The following is a 16943-nucleotide window of genomic DNA, read 5'->3' as shown; positions in this document are numbered from 1 at the left end:
ATTTTTAGGCAGTCTGTATGAGACATACATATTTATATTAAAATATAGGTCAGGGACGGCTGTGAAAATTGATCAAACTCCTTGTTTATCACGAGCATAATTTTGGAGTGCATTAGGAATGGATGAAAAATATGAATTCATTCAGTTTGTAGAATTTTTTTCCCTAAAAATGTGGTTTGGACGCATTTTGGACTATCACTTCCTTTCCAGTTACCTTCAATCTATTACCTCTAATTACTAACTTAAATTAAACCAAAATAACAGCTCTGAAGACAGAAAATTGTGTGGATTTAACTCAGCAGGGAGATTTTATAGAATTCCAACATTCCCAAGGATTCAGTAAGACATAACAAACTACAGGGCAATTGTTTTAATACAATTTCTATGCTTTTATGCCTCTGGAGCTGGAATTTCCAATGTCAAGCAGGGTTGTCCTTCCCCACAGCCCAAGAAGGAGCGCAGACCATGGCCAGGCTCGGGGGTCTCTGTTTTAGCACTACCCCCAGAGCATTGTCTGCCCCTAAAATAAGCACATTTCCTATTCAGTTCCCTTCAAGAAACTCTGTTCAACCTTGGCCCTTCCACATCCAGCAAACCCTCTCTTCACATATTCCCTCTTCATCACTTCTGGCTTGTTTTCCTGCCATTCCTTCCTCGGTTTTGTCATATCCCCTTTGTGCTCTCGTGTCTTTTTGACAGACTTGTGGCTTCCTCAGCCAAATTTATCTAAATCCTGTGGATGAATGAGCTTCTTTTCACTTCCTTATTCCAGCCAGACTTGTCTTCTGAGCATTCTCTTTGTTTTTCCAGGACTCCAGCCATTCCCATGACAGCACCATGCCTGGCTCAGAGGGCTCACTTGGGATTTCTGCAGGCAAGGAGAGCCCCAGCTCCCTCAAGCATACAGTGGGTACAGCTCAATTGCTGTGCCAGGCCAGAGCCTAAGGCCAAATTCCAGATTTATTACTTGAATAACTCCAGCTTTCAACCCCAGACTAGAGCAGCACAAATTTTGCTAGGGCACAATTCTCATGCCAGACCATTTTAATTTTTTTCAGCCATTCAGGCCAATCTCAAACCTAAAGGTGTTTTACAGAGGAAGATTTTATAAAAACCTCTCCAGGGAATCTCTTTTTTTTTTCCTCTCTCTCCTTTATTTTCTTCCCCTCTTTCATGTCTGGTTTCTGTGACGAAGCTTTGCAATCTCAGACAAATACTATAAATCTCCAGGAGCACCACCATAAATAACAGGAAAGATAGTTAAATGGATTGATTGGAATAGATGAATTACCCTGTCAGGATGTTCCCAGTCCGGATTTCTCTTCTCCTACAGCTTTGACTTTTGTCTACTATTGAAAAACCCTGAGATTCTCTTCATTCTGTGAGGTGGCACCTGAGCACCACCTCAGCACTGACTCTTTACATCCCCCCCATTACTGAAGTTTCCCATGGCTGTAAAAAAGCCTGATTTTTCCAACAGGAGGTCTGGTTACTGCTGGAATTCTGACTTAACCTCATTCACTCCTCATTTCACCACTTCAGCCAATGGTGACAATTGCCCAAAAACTACAATTGCAAAGCCAGTACTTCTCCCAGCAGCAAATTCTAATCACAGATGCTTTAAATTATTTTGTGTGGGGGTAAGGTCTCCTTGAGGACTCAATTAGTGTGAGACTCATCCAAGTCAGCATTTTCACCATCTGACTCCAGTAGAATGGGAACAGCTCCAAGCACTTCACACCAAAAAAGAGGGCCCAGCTCTTCTATGGAAGTCCATGACCCAGCCAGAGTGGAAATCAAAGTCATAACAATCTCTACCCTGAGGGACAACGTAGTCACTAGAGTGTCAGAATGCTTTAAATATGGATAGAAAATTAATTTGGCGATTTTATTCATGGTGAACAGAGCTCAGCTGATCAGATACCAAAGAACTTGGGTGCCTTGCTTACAGAATGTGCCTATCCCAGGTACTGAGGCTGTAGACATTCAAACAGCAAAAACCTCATGGTAGCAAGAGAATGTGTTGAGGTGGCCCATTCCTTGCAGGAGCTGGTTAGAAAGGCAGCTCAGGTGTATAAAAGGTATGAAAGAAGGCATGAGGAAAAGGTAAAGGTACAGGCAAGGGAAATGGCACAGTTTTTACAACCCCCAATGGGAAAGAGTGCAGGGAGCCCCAGGAACAAAGGGAAGGGAGCGGCCACCAGGACAGCGACTGGGAAGGAATCAATGTGCCTTTTGTAAAAAAGGACATCAGAAATGGATTGTTAAGGGTGATTTACTAAAATATGGGTATAGATCTATTACTAATACCCAACTGAGAGGGACAAAAACTCTCTAATAGTTTGAAGTTAGAAAGTGTGTGTTTGTTGGGCGCTGAGCAGCTGCGTGGAATAACTTCCTAATATGCCGAAGTATAGATGTTTACAAAGTCTATTTATCCAGAAAAGTTATGAATATCCAAAATACAAGTACATATTTATAAAAATGACCCCTCCTATTCTCTGCTTCGTATGGAAATTAGCTTTAATATCATTAAGCATGCATAGTATAGCTTCTAAATTGGGTTGGTGGTCATTATTAATTGAGGAGTGGTCTTAAGGATGAAGGAATAATAGTGTTCTTCACTTTTCCACCTTTCTAGGTTTTGACAATATAAATTACCTCTTGGGGAACATCCAGTTTCTTCCTTATGACTTCTGAATGCTACCCAGATGGGAAAAATTAGCAATTGTTTAGATTTCTTTAGATCTATCAATGCTTTCTGGTTCTCATTATAAACATAGCTAAGCAAATAGAAAAAGACAATTAATTATTTGCAACTTAAAAGCTTATTTCTAACTTAACTCTTATTAACTCTTAATTAAAAATCATGAGAGATGACTATGATGTCTGCACCAGTGTCCAACATGCCTGTTATAGCTGTTGTTTTGCTGTCGTGTGTCATGTTGCAAGTTATCAGCAGTCGATTGTGGCTTATTTGTTTTATCCAGAAAACGTCAGTTCTCACAGTATCCCACAGTGGTAGGGAGGAGAAGAGAGATCCAGCAGGCAGGCACTGTGCAGCAGGACTCATTTATTTAATTATTTTTCAACTCTTTTATAGGCTTTTTTCTTCATAGTCTAATTGGTCAAAGGATCAGCCACCCCCTGGGGTGATTGGCTAAAATCCTGAAACATCCATTGTCAAAATATTTTTCTACTGTACTATAAGCAAAGCTTTGCAAGATCACAGGTGTTCATAGCTTATAGAACTCTGCTAATATCTTCTGTAAGAGAGAAAAATATCTCATGGGACTGGAAAGAAGCAAGAGAAATTCTCGCTAGCTGCATATTTGTATCCACAGTCAGTGTCCATATCTCTGCTTTCAGGAGGTGTCTGCTGATTCACTATTGGCATGCCTTGTTGTCTCATCACATTGGATGGTAAAGCTTTAGCTATGGGAGTATTTTCTGGAACAATCAATGGAGGTTTCAGAGCTTGGGCCAAAGGTGTTAACTCCTCACTGTGGTTTGCTGAAATAACAGACTGATCAATGATGAGCCCTAGAGTGCTGTTCCTGATCAAAAACTCTTGCCTTTTCCACGAAGTCCCAGTGACTCCTTTGGGTATCGCTGCAAGGCCGTAGTTCATGAAGAATATCAATTTGGAGGCTGCCAATTCGCATTGTGCCCCTGGGAGCAGCAGTTCTGAGTCGCTGGGGAAACAGCAGATGGCCTTGTGTGGGGAGTCTGATGAGGTTCTCCACAAATTGTGTGTCTTGGGAGATCTCGGGCTGAGGAGTCACCACCATAACCTGTGTCTCCGCGCGCTGGCGGTCCGCGCTCTTTCTGGAGCTTCCTGGGATCAGTAGAGGTCTTCCATCCACATCTGTTGGAACCCTGGCTTCTGAGAGTTTCAGCCTTTCGGTGCTGAGAGGCAGTGATCCTCAGAAATACACTGTATTCCATCCAAAACCCTGGGAAAAGTTTCCTAAACTGTGTGCTAACACTGAGGTTGTTGCTGTGTATTTAAAAGTTATGTCACTGGGTGAAATATGTAGAAATGTAGAAAATTAGGTTTAGGGGATATAGGTAATAATAGGTTACAATATGGAGGATTTGGGGTGTGGATTTATGTCTTCTTTTCCTTCTTCTTCACAAATCTGAATGCTCTGTCATTGGGTCAAAAGTTCTGCACTGCAGAACATGAAAAGTTAGTAATTGGATGGTAAGTAAAAACATATAATTGGTTAGTTTAGACTTTTAAAAGCTTGGAAAATTAAAACTCGCAGCCATTTTTCCACCCTACCAACAAAGAGGCACCCTCTGTGCAGCTGTGTTACTGATAAGGTATAATAAACAACTAAAAGTCCCAACAAGAATTCCCGACCTCCTGCATCTCGGTTCAAACTCTGAATAAAGGAACTCGAGACATAAAGAAAAAGAAGAAAAAGCGATATCTGGTGCCCTCTGTGTGAGGAACTCAGAGTTTGAACCTCCCTGAAGACAACAAGAGACACGAAGAAAAAGCAGCTTCGAGCTGGAAAAGGAAAAGTCTCAGCTGGACTTACTTCTTCTGACTAATTCTAGCAAAACTACTCTTTAACTAGAATCTTAAAATCTTAATGTTTCTTTTAAAGTCTGTGTTTCAAGAGTGTCAGGATCTGCTGTTGTAGCGAGGCTCACCACACTGGAGCCCTTGCTGGACCCAGAAGTGTTTCCCGGTAGACACGGGAACTTCTCTGTCTGCTTGAATTTGATGCCAAAGGGGGAACAACAGTTCAGATGGCTTTTGATAAGTGGGAAAGATGAGCAGGTGCATTTTATTCAACCACTATTGGTGCATGTGTGGGTGTGTGGATGGGAATTCCCACTGGGTGTGTTACCTTCGCAGCTGCCTTTGCCCTGGTGCCTTGGGTTTGAACTTTCATATTTTCCAAATCCTGCACTGCCTGGTGTGTAACTCTGAAGTTTCTTGTAGCCTGTTCACTTCTGCTCTCTCGTGCTAGGTAGACATAACAAAGCCTCTCCAGGCCTGCTCTCCAAGGACACCCAGACCATCCTAGGCCCAAAATGTGTAAACCAACATCTTAAGAGGGGGGCAAGCTTGGGGAAACTACATCATTAACTGAAGCTTTAAAATGAACCAAACCTATAGAAGAGTGAAGAACTTGTGATCTGGAGTCCATCTTGGGGTCCACCTTGGGGTCCATCTTGGCAGTGGCCTCTGGCTCCCCAGGGGTACCTTTGACGGCCTTTCAAATAAACACCTGCCTTTATTGCCTTACTCCTGTCTAGTCTCTGTTTTTAGGTGGCCTCTCAGGGGATCAGCCCGCTCCCTTCAAACACACTGCACAGGGCTGGGAAAGGCCAGCAAGGATGAGACACGAGCAGTCAGCTGGCTCGTGCCCCCTGAGCTCTTTTTACACTTTTTGTGCAGCAATGCTCATTGCTTTGGGGTTTTTCTGACCCCCTTTAGGACTCTGCACTGGCTGCGTGTAGCAACATTGAAGGGCTGCCATGAGCCAGGTGAGGTGTCTGGCTTGCTCAGATCCTGCTGCTGAGGAGCCAACTCCTCCAGAAGAAGATGAGGGGAGGGGCCAGGCTGGGAGGGAAGCTGTGGGGGAGTCTGCTCCACACCCCTGCCCCTGCCAGCCTGGTCATGGTGTGCTGCTGCGGGGTGCTGCGGGCTGCTCCCCCCTGAGAGCTGAGGGTGCAGAACCTTCAGTGGTTGCTTGAGCTCATCTGGGGTCACTGGAGTCCTTTTCAATTGATCCAGGGGGTTCTTGAGGTCATTGGAGTCCTGGTAGGGGTTACTTGAGGTCAGTTGGGGTTACTTGAGGTCATTGAGTCCCTGGTAGGGGTTACTTGAGTTCATTTGGGGTTACTTGAGGTCATTGAGTCCCTGGTAGGGGTTACTTGAGGTCACAGGGGTTACTTGAGGTCATTGGAGTCTTTTTTAATTGATCCAAGGGTTACTTGAGGTCATTTGGGGGCATTTTTCATTGATCCAGGGGTTACTTGAGGTCATTTGGGGTTACTTGAGGTCACAGGGGTTACTTGAGGTCATTGGAGTATTTTTTAGTTGACGCAGGGGTTACTTGAGGTCATTTGGGGGTGTTTTTAGTTGATCCAGGGGTTACTTCAGGTCATTGTAGTCCCTGGTAGGGGTTACTTGAGGTCACAGGGGTTACTTGAGGTCATTTGGGGTGGTTTTTAATTGATCCACGGGTTACTTGAGGTCACAGGGGTTACTTGAGGTCATTTGAATATTTTTTAGTTGATCCAGGGGTTACTTGAGGTCACTGAGTCCCTGGTAGGGGTTACTTGAGGTCATTTGGGGTTATTTGAGGTCATTTGGGGTTACTTGAGGTCACAGGGGTTACCTGAGGTCATTGGAGTCTTTTTTAGTTGATGCAGGGGTTACTTGAGGTCATTTGGGGTGGTTTTTAAGTGATCCAGGGGTTACTTCAGGTCATTGTAGTCCCTGGTAGGGGTTACTTGAGGTCACAGGGGTTACTTGAGGTCATTTGAGGTGTTTGTAATTGATCCAGGGGTTATTTGAGGTCACTGAGTCCCTGGTAGGGGTTACTTGAGGTCATTTGGGGTTACTTGAGGTCATTTGAATATTTTTTAATTGATCCGGGGTTACTTGAGGTCATTGGAGTCCTGGTAGGGGTTACTTGAGGTCATTTGGGGTTACTTGAGGTCACAGGGGTTACCTGAGGTCATTGGAGTCTTTTTTAGTTGATGCAGGGGTTACTTAAGGTCATTTGTGGCCCTGGTAGGGGTTACTTGAGGTCACAGGGGTTACTTGAGGTCATTGGAGTCTTTTTTAATTGATCCAGGGGTTACTTGAGGTCATTGGAGTCCTGGTAGGGGTTACTTGAGGTCATTTGGGGTTACTTGAGGTCATTGGAGTCCTGGTAGGGGTTACTTGAAGTCATTTTGGGTGTTTTTTAATTGATCCAGGGGTTACCTGAGGTCATTTGGGCTCTCTTGAGCAGGCAGCCCAGTCAGCACAGGCGCTGCCTTTGGTCTTTGCTGTCCACAACCTCCACCCAGGACTGCAGAGACAGCAGCGACAGCAGCCAGGCCAGCTGAGCATGTGTGGACCCATCACACTCAGGTCCAGGTCTCTGAAGTCCCAGAGATCTGGACTTCTCAGCTGGATGAAAAGCACGGGGGCCCTTGGCCATCAGTAGCCACAGACACGGCCCTCTAGTGATTGATGGGCTCACAGGAGCTGGCCCTGTCTGCTTTATTCCCTGTGTTTCCTTGGCATGCCTGGTGCAGGGAGCAGCCGTGGAAAGGTCAGGAGGGGCTGTTCCAAGTGTTCCAGGTTGTTGAAAAGGGTTGAGTTGATAAGAACTGGGGCTTGTGGAGACAAATGGAGAAATAAGAAGATGAGGGATTGAGAGGGAAGCCGTGTGCTGATGCCTTTAGAAACAATTCCAGGGGTGAAGGGATGGGGTAAATGTCTTTGCAGTGGGTCTGGCTGGCTCTGCTGACTTTGGGCAGCAGGATGGTTGCAGAGCCCAGACAGTTTGGCTCCTGAAGCAGACAAGGGTCTGCACAAGGCTGGACTTCTGACCTTTGGGGTAAAATAGCAGGTTCAAGGGGGGATATGGGGCAGGTGATTCGGGAAGGCTGCACCTTCCTGGTACCTTGCAATGGGTAAAGGAAGAGGGCAGCGTGCGGCCGGGAGTTTGGGATAAAAGGAGGCTACGCCCTCCAAAACCTCGGGAGAGAAAACCCTGCGGGTGTGTGCCCAGCAGACTCTCTCCCTTTATTTAAATAAAGTTGCAGGACTCCTCTGTCTCCTTTTCGGACATAAACCTCTGGCATTTCTGGATTTTCCTGACACACTCTGGATCAGCATAAAAGAAGTCAAGAGAAAAATCTCTCAGCAGCGAGTACTGAGCAGGAATTTTTCCAAACTTCACCTCTCAGGACAAGTTTCCCTCCAGCAATGCGTCCCAGAGAACTGCAGGTCCCAGTAAATAACTTTTCAGGTTTTTCTTCTCTAAAGTCATCAATCCATAAGCACAGAGAACAGGCTGTACTGTAAAGCAATGCACATGCATTAAGTCATAAAAATTATATCATTTCAAACAGCTTAGCCATGGAATTCCTGGAGTACCAAATGTCCAGCAGAACTGATTTATTAAGACAGAAACCCTGGAACCTGCTGATGGCTGGGACAGTAACACCCAGTAAATAACTGTGCTCCATCCTGCTCCCCAGAGCTGAGTCTTTGCTACCAAACCTCCCTTCTGTGGTTTTTCTCCTCCTTCCCTCTTCCAAAGCAACATTTCTCCCTCTGCCCAGGGAGCTGCCAGAACCAATTCACCATAAGCTCAGGTTGATGTTGGGAGCAGAGGGGTGGGAGCTCAGGGACAGAGAATTTCATCACAACTCACAACTCCCAAAGAAGGCAGCACTGGGAAGAGGGGATCTGTGAGAGAAGAGGAAAAACCACGCCCAGTTCCATAAAATAAATGCAAAATTAAATTTTATCCCACAAGTTTATGTGACTCCCATACTATTATTACACATTATCCTGACCATCTTTGAGAAAAACGTTAGGAAAACTTCAGCTTATCCAACACATGCCCAGCCCTCTCTGGCCCCTTGCACTCCTGCAGGAGCCTCCATCAAGCTGATTTTTTTTTTTTAAATCTTAGCTTGATTTACAGGTCATGAATTTCATTTCTCAGTGCTCTAGGTGCTCCCCTCTTCCCAATTAGGATAACATTACATCCATCAATTCTTATCTCTGAATCTTCAGCTTCTCATTCAGCCACCCAGCAGTCTTGATCAGAGCTTGCCAGCACCTTATCAGCTGCAGCCACGTTGATTTCATTACACCACCCATTTGCTAATACTCACTCTGCCATTACTAAATATGTCCAATTTTGTTTGCTAACGCTCATTCGTGCCTGTTGTGAAACCAAATCCAGGCAATCCTGCCTATCTCCTGTTTCATGGAAACCTGCAAATAAAACTAAATGTTGTACTTGGATTAAAAATGTGGATTATAAGCAAGGAAGTCTCCCTGTTACATCCTGCATCAACTCCTAATTTTCTGACACCTGTTCCCTGTGAAGGAAAGCTAAAGGGAGGAGGTCTAATTACAAAACCTCTACAATGGAAGCTTCACTGCCCTAAAAACTTAGAGGTTATTCCAGTCATTGCTATGATATCAGCAGGGGTTTATCCCCTGCTTTGTTCTTCAGTCAGAATTACACAACTCTCCACTTTTCTGAACCCATGCCATTGCCATCATTCTTTTGGGCAAAGGAGTTTCCACTAAGCAGCAGCCCTCCCTTGCCCAGAGGATTCAGGAATGGAGCAGTGCAGGATACATCCTCATTATCGTGAGGATGACAATTAACCTGCTCACATTTGGGACATTGCTGCCTTCCCCACAAAATGTAGAGATGAAGCACTTCCATTTCAGCACCATCAATCACCAGGCACTAACAGGACCTTGTCCTCCACCTGCAGCCCTGAAAAGCTGTGTGACCTCCCCAGATCTCTGCCTTCCCAGGAAGCACCTGCCGAGCTCAGGTATTTAATAATATCCAGGTGACCTGTAAAAGTAGCCAACATCATTACTAAAAGTACAGAAGGAAAGGAAATGAACCTGCTGCAAAATCAGGATGTCATTATCACTGTTCAAAAAATTAAATTAAATGTGTTCAATGCCATGTCAAATCCTGAGAAAAATGTGCTGATGGTAACCCAAGTCTAACGTGGGAGAGATCTGAAAATACTTTACCTCTTGGAGACAAGAAATGATACCATAAATATATTTTAAAGATTCCTAAGAGCTTTCTGAAACCTCATGAAGGGTTGCCTCACTTCAGGGGAGGGCAAGAGGCAGGCAGGCACAGAAACAAACACTGAGAAATCCTCCTGCAAATTCCAATTCTCCTACTGCCTTCACTGTCCATTAGTCCATAAAAAGGATGTCATTACACCCATCTTTTACACCAAATGCTGTTCTTCTTCCTACTGAATTCCCAGCTCCCACTCTGGAACAAGGGTGTGACCTTTACATTTCCAGACATCAGCTGGAAATTACTGAAACCTAAAGGACCTGGACTTATGTCTCTGCTCCAAAACAGACAATGTGTGGCTCTGAAAAGATGTTTCTTTCCCCTTGGGTAAGTCCTTAAAACACCCTTTTCATTCTTAAAAGCCAAAGGTGTTTAAGATGATTTTAGCCTCCAGAGATTTGTCACCTGTTGCTGAAGGCCAGTGTCTTCCCAAGAGTTCTTCACATGCTTTAACACTGAATGTGTGCCCTGAAGAGCTTCCAGCAGCTGTTTAATGCCTCCAGCAGCTCTCTAATTACCCATTATCTCCAGCAAAAATGGCGAGATCTTCGTCTCTGCACCTTTTCTTCAGTGAATGTCTGCACCTGCCTTAATTACAGCATCATAAAAGCAGCAGGGAGGGCTGCAGTCCCACTCCTGCTCAAAGCAGGGTCAGCACTGAAGCCACATCAGCTGCTCAGGGATTTACCCAGTTCAGACTTAGAAAATGCAGGGATGGAGAGGAGGCACAACCTCTCTATGCTCCCCGTTCTGCTGTTTGGCAGAGAACAGCCCTCCTGGGGAAGGGCTTTTCCTCTCACCCAGCCAGAAATCTCTCCTGCTTGAGTTCATGTCTGCTGTCAGCTTGTCAGGGGACTTTCAGCATCTACAGGACCAGACAGAGTCAAGTTTAAAACTTTCACAAGTGTGTGTTTTGCATTCTCATCCTTCCTCCCTTTTAATTGAATACTGTGCCTCAGATGCTCCATCCACACCAGTGGTTCCCGGCTGATCCACGTCTTCATTTAGTTTAAAATCCCTCTGGTTCTCCAAACCTTAACCAGAAATGGGAAATAAAAATAGATACAAGGATTTGGTAATTAATAAATGAAACAAAATAAAAATACTGGGAAAGAACCCCATAAATATTTTAGCACCCCACCTAAAGAAATACCTCATCAGAGATGATTCTTTTCCTTTTTTCCTTAAATGGTTAAAAGATCAGCTCATTGTGCTGATTTTCAGCTGACATCCTCTGTCAGTATGACTCTTCTGTCCCTTAGGATGGTAAGGGACATCTGTCACATAATATTACATTTTACCTATTTTATATATAGTTATATACATATATATCACAGAGTCCCAGAATGGTTTGGGTTGGAAGGGACCTTAAAGATCATCTAGTGCCATGGACAGGGACACCTTCCACCTTCCAGTATTTTAAATTTATCAATGCAGGAATTAAAAAATCTTCCAGGTTATCAAGTCCAGCCTCCTGCTGTTGTAACCAACCACATTATTTTATGCCTGTCAAAAATTTAGCACAGAGACTCCTCAGTGTAATGAGAATTTTGCCCCTGTTAGCTGAATAGCTACTCCAAAAATCTCCCTCTGCTGATGTAGAAAACCTTTTTGTACTGAGAGAGGTCTATTTTTTTGGTTCTTTGCCTTACAGTCAGGCCCAAATCTGGGAGGTGATTAATTATCTGTATTTATCTCTCAGAGGTTACAATAAACAAAACTCTAGGAGTATCTCAATTAATGAGTCTTCAATGCAATGCTTGTCCAAATAACATTCAATCACATCAAAACCAAGTTCCAGCTCGGTTTATTTTTTCACTTCTAAATGAGAAATCATTTCTATTTATCACAGTGCTTTCCCAAATACTGGGATGTATTTTATCCCACCAGCAAGCAGAACAACCCCCATGGAAATGTGTCTGTGACACTCTGGTTAAACTCACATAAAAACCTGGTTGACTTGGATGAAGGAATCTGTAAAGTCATTCAAAACACAACATTTTACTGCCTTACCCAGCCACTGATATAATAATTCTATACCACATCTATACATTTACCAAATGTGTAGTAAAAATGTAAATGAAGAAAATCCAGCTCAAAGCAGGGTTTCAAACCCCGGCTCTTGGTTGCAAATATCTACTTTGACAGAGATGAAAACACACCACAAAACTTGGGTTTTTCCAAGCAAAGACAGACAATCACAACATCCACTTCTTCAAGAAATGCAGGGGAAATCTCACAAATTTTGAGACAATGTAAACGTAAGAAAATGTACACACAGGGATGACCCCAGCAGCTCTCGGAACACATTCATTGGTCCAAGAATGATGAAAGAAAGCAGGACACACCACTCCCTCAACAATTTACCAAATTTCCAGGCAGGACAGCACAGCTGCGTGTGGGGCTTCGAACTGCCCAGTAAGACCAGCTCTGGTTACCAAAATACTGGGAAAACCAGCAGGAGGCAGTTGGAAGACACCCGGACCTCCAAGGGGAAGAGCTGCCAAAGTGGTGCAGCTGTCCCAGCAAGCAGGACAGAATTCCAATATCAAAATTCCAAGCTACAGCTGGGAGAAACAACTTCTGAGGATGACCAGAGCCCGAGGAAGAAAGAGCCAAGAGAGTTAACAAAAATGTACGGCAGAAATTCAGGTGTTCAGCACGGGATTGCTGGAGGCCAACAACAACTCTATCAAGCTGCCCTCCATGGTGAGCTCGGTGATTGCCAAGCCCCGGGGCTGAACGGGTGTCAAACAATGCAGCAATCAGCACACGGGGATCTTTATGGACTTACAGCTCCGGGAAGAAACAGCTGCTGAATCCCAAAAGAAGCCCTCATGCTGAGGTTTGGCGATTTCTGCGCTGCCCTGGTTATGTTCCCTTAACCCCCAGGATGGAGGTTTGGTGACAGCCTAGAAATTAAAGACATAATTACCCACTAGAGAACCCTGGGAATAAAGTAACATTATTGGGATGGTCTGCAGAAAATTCCTTAAATTCTGTAGAGGAAAAGCAGTGCCTAATGCAGATTGATTTAATTCAGAGCCACCCTACCTTCAGCATTCTGCTTTTAAGCAGAGCTGCTGCCCACTGAACCCACCTGCCAGAGCTACTTAACTGCAGCTCTTTAATCCTTCAGTAAAAGGGATTTAAAACCTGACCTACACCAAACAGAAGCTGGCATTTGACTACAGTTTGGATTTTCAGTGAGAACGGCACAATTCCACTTGCAGCTACAAGGGAAGATAATCAGTAGGACGCAGAGCAGAGTGTACAGTGAGGTACAGTGGATCTTTGCTTTTGAATACAGAGAAATAGGTTTTCTTCATAAAATGCACATGAAGGGGAGAGGTCTGACACGGGAAAGGTGCCTGCTGATTAGCTGGCAGATAAGGGGAAGTCTCAAAGAGTTTAGATTGGGACAGACAGGTTTAAATAAAGATAATAATTCTGTTTGATTTCTTTCTTTGCAAATCTAAGAATATACACATGGATTAGTGAACGGAAAAAATATCATTTTTGGTTAGAGCCAAGTCCCTACAGACCTTCAGAAGGACATGAAGAATACACAGAGCAGAAGTCTCCTCTCTTTAGGTTAGTTTGTGTGGTCTCTCTATATCATATACAAAAAAAATCTCAGTATACCTGAATTTCCACTTCCTTTATTCTCTCCCTTTTTGCTTCGATATGGATGCCTGCAGAGTAAATTTTATCTAAAATTTGCAAACACAACAGCTAAGCTTGATATAAAAGAAGATACACTGATAATTGAATTTTGGAAGTACAATAGCATCTCATTGAGGGTATTTTAACACTGTAATAGCAATTATAATGTAAATGAAATTTACAGAACATCGTGTAACACCATTATTAAAACATTTAAACAACACAATAAAGCTATTTAGCACTTCTAAATCTGTTCTTTCAGACCAGAACATTTTCTTATTCTCCTTGAATTACTAAAAAAAAAAAAAAAAAGCCTCCACATTGTAACAGCCCATGGAATTGTTCTCCATTCATTGCTTCTCCTATGGAAAGCAAAGCACAAGGCCTTTTTTCCAAAATATAGTTGGACACATTCACTCTATTTACACAGCATTAAGCCACTGCTGTAGAAGATTAATCTTCATGTTTAATAATACAATGCTCTGATATTTAGTTTTACTTCATTACTCAAACAACAGAACCCCAATTCTCAGTTTGCTGCTTCGTGTGACAGGTTATTCAGAGCTCTGTAAGATCTGACATCATTATTGTGACCAAATATTTCAGATATGGCCTTCTTCAGAGACTCAGAAATGGCTGCAGAACCTGTCTTAAAAATACCTTTTAAAGGAAACGAAACAGGATCAAATTAAGTATTTGTATCCTTTTAGTTATCAATACATTTTGACTTCTTTTCACTAAAAATACCCCAACAGATCTTATGATTGGATTTTACATTTTTATGGTTCTTTGTGTTTATCAGCCAGGTAACCCAAAGGAAATATTTTTCAGGTAAATACCCAACACTGGAATAGTCCCAGGATGATGTGGAGAGGCCCCAGACAGCCACACCATGGATGGAGCAGGGAAACAAGGACAAGGAAGGCTCAAAGAAACGAACTGCAAACCCAAAATACAAAGAACAAACCTAGAGGCAAGGGCAAAACAAAAGATCAGAGCAACTGAGCACAGCTGCTGCAAAAATTACTTGCAAAGAGGATGAGAAGAAAAGGGGATGCAGAAGGGAACAAGACTGGAGAGAAAAGGAAGGAAAGGAGGATCAATCACTGCAAGTTTTGTCACGTTGAAGTTTTGTATTTCACTCCTATATTTCCCTGGAAAAGCCTGCAACTCCACTGCAAATGGTGAGTCAGGAAGGGGGACTAGGGCAAAACCCCAACCTGAATGTGGAGCTATAAATGAAAGTAAAACAAATAGAAATAAGGAAGAGCTATGGAGGAGAGGAAGGAAAGAGATGATGGAGAGGCTCTTCCCCCAGTGCAGAGTGGAAGGACAGGTGGAAATCACCCTGGATGGTGGGAAATTCTGACCTGATGTAAGGAAACAATTTATTTTACCATGAAGGGGCAAAAGACTGGAACACAGAGAAGCTTCAAAACTCAACAAGACCTGGAGCTGGATCCAACCTGAGCCAAAGGCTGGACCCAGTGACCTCTGAGAGTCCCTTCCAGCCCACAGAGTCTGTGGTTCTACCTCAGAACCCTCTGTCAGAGTGGGGAAATTTCCAGATTCTGGAGATTTGGTATAATTCCTAAGAAGAGAGGAACCTTTCAGCTAGAGGGATTACATATGTTTTTCCCTTGGTTTCACACACGAGATCTGACCTTTAGCAGGAAATGTGATTTTCAGATGAAGACAATGGAGCTGGGAGGGTGAAGGTCACATCTTTGTCTTTTGAAATAAATTCATGTGTAATCTGAGCTGCTCAGTTGCAAGTGTGCAGGCAGTGCTACTGCAGGGTGCTAACACCTTTATTTTCAGAATAGAAGGCAGTGAATAAATGATGAGTCCATTGGTGGAGACATTCACCAATTAACCAGCAGCAGCTGTTTGTCTTCTTTTCTTAGGGTACAATTGATTAAAATTGCATGCTTCATTTAAACAGAATTCTCTTGTACTGCACCAAAGGGGGAGAGCAAACTTCTCTTCTGATTTATAGAACATTTTTCCAGCTGAATACAAATTAGAAACCCATTCTGCTTTGTTGTTTATAATGTGCAGAAATGATTAGAAAAAAACAGAGGTAAAATATTTTGAGTGTTAATCAGACACAACAAAACCCAGTTGGTGCAAGAAGTTATTCCGGGCTTAAACCATCCTTCTTTTCCTACTTACTCCACAAGGATTTACACACATCCCCACACCATACATATGGTATATATGGATATATGGGATATCTACAGCAAAACTAGTGAAGAGATTCCTCCTTTGTGCTGGTGTGAGATATAAAAGCTCAAATGCAGCTAAAAGTGTCCAAACGGGGCAAAAATTGATGTTGACACCTCAGCCCTTCAATGCGGTGGCAAAGGCAGAGATGCACTGGCTGAGGGCTGAAATAATGAAGTACACAGCAGAAAGAAGGTGTGCCTTTGGAACAGGGGTGATTAATCTCTGCAATAATTTACCTTCTACTGCAGTGGAGTCTCCACAGTTGTTCCACTGCAGCCACATGTAAGAATTTGAAAAGAAAATCCTGGTTTAGGTTATGGCAGAGATGAGATGCTGCCTGGGATGGTCTGAGCAACATGTCCAATACTTCTCAACTGAAAAATCCTTGTAACCAAGCTCTGATTACCTGAGAAGCTGAAGGTTTGTAACAAATGCATGAAGAAATAAATCTCAGCTTTGCAAGCTCTGCTTCAAAACAAATGAATCTACTGAAGTTTTCTTTATTGCCTCTAAATCTCAAATATTCCATACAACACTATCAGTTTAAAACATCTGTAAAAACATATATTAATATTTTAGGAGAGCTCTCCTTCATTGTGGGAAAAATCTGGAATTCCACCTTGGAGATTTAATGAAAAACGCTCCTGGTAAAAAATAAATTCCTGAAGTCATTGCAGGTGTTATCTAAAATTGTGCAAAACTAGGGCTCCTGACAAACTTGAGAATGAGTTGGCTGGTTCCAAGCAGATGTTATTCAAGCCTAAGAATATCTATTAGTGGTAAAAAAGGCATTTCTAATTTTCGTTGTTAATGATTTTCATATTCTCCTCCTGGTTGCTGAACGTCCCCCACTGACAGAACTTGCTCTTGGTGCTAAGAAAACTCCTCCTATGAATGATCTCATCCCACTGGGCACCTTCAGCACCCATTTTAACAGCTTTGGAAGCTGTTGAAAACATATTCGAGGCAAAATAGTCACTGACCTGTGGCTCAGACACCTGAAAAGAAATTCAAATATATTCTCACTAAAAAATTCTAAGGACGTGCATGTCTAGACTTCTATTGATAGAAACCTGCGATCATAATCATGTTCTTCCTCAATCCAGAAGGTCTGAGATAATCCACATAAAAGTACACAGATGCTTCTCCACCTGCTTACCTTGGACAACCAGTACTTGGCTGAGGAAAAAAAAGACTTTAAAAATCTTTTAAAAAAGAAAAAGA

Source organism: Coloeus monedula (assembly GCF_965178545.1).
Source record: "Coloeus monedula genome assembly, chromosome: 8".
NCBI lineage: Eukaryota > Metazoa > Chordata > Aves > Passeriformes > Corvidae > Coloeus > Coloeus monedula.
Note: the sequence above shows the minus strand (reverse complement) of the source record.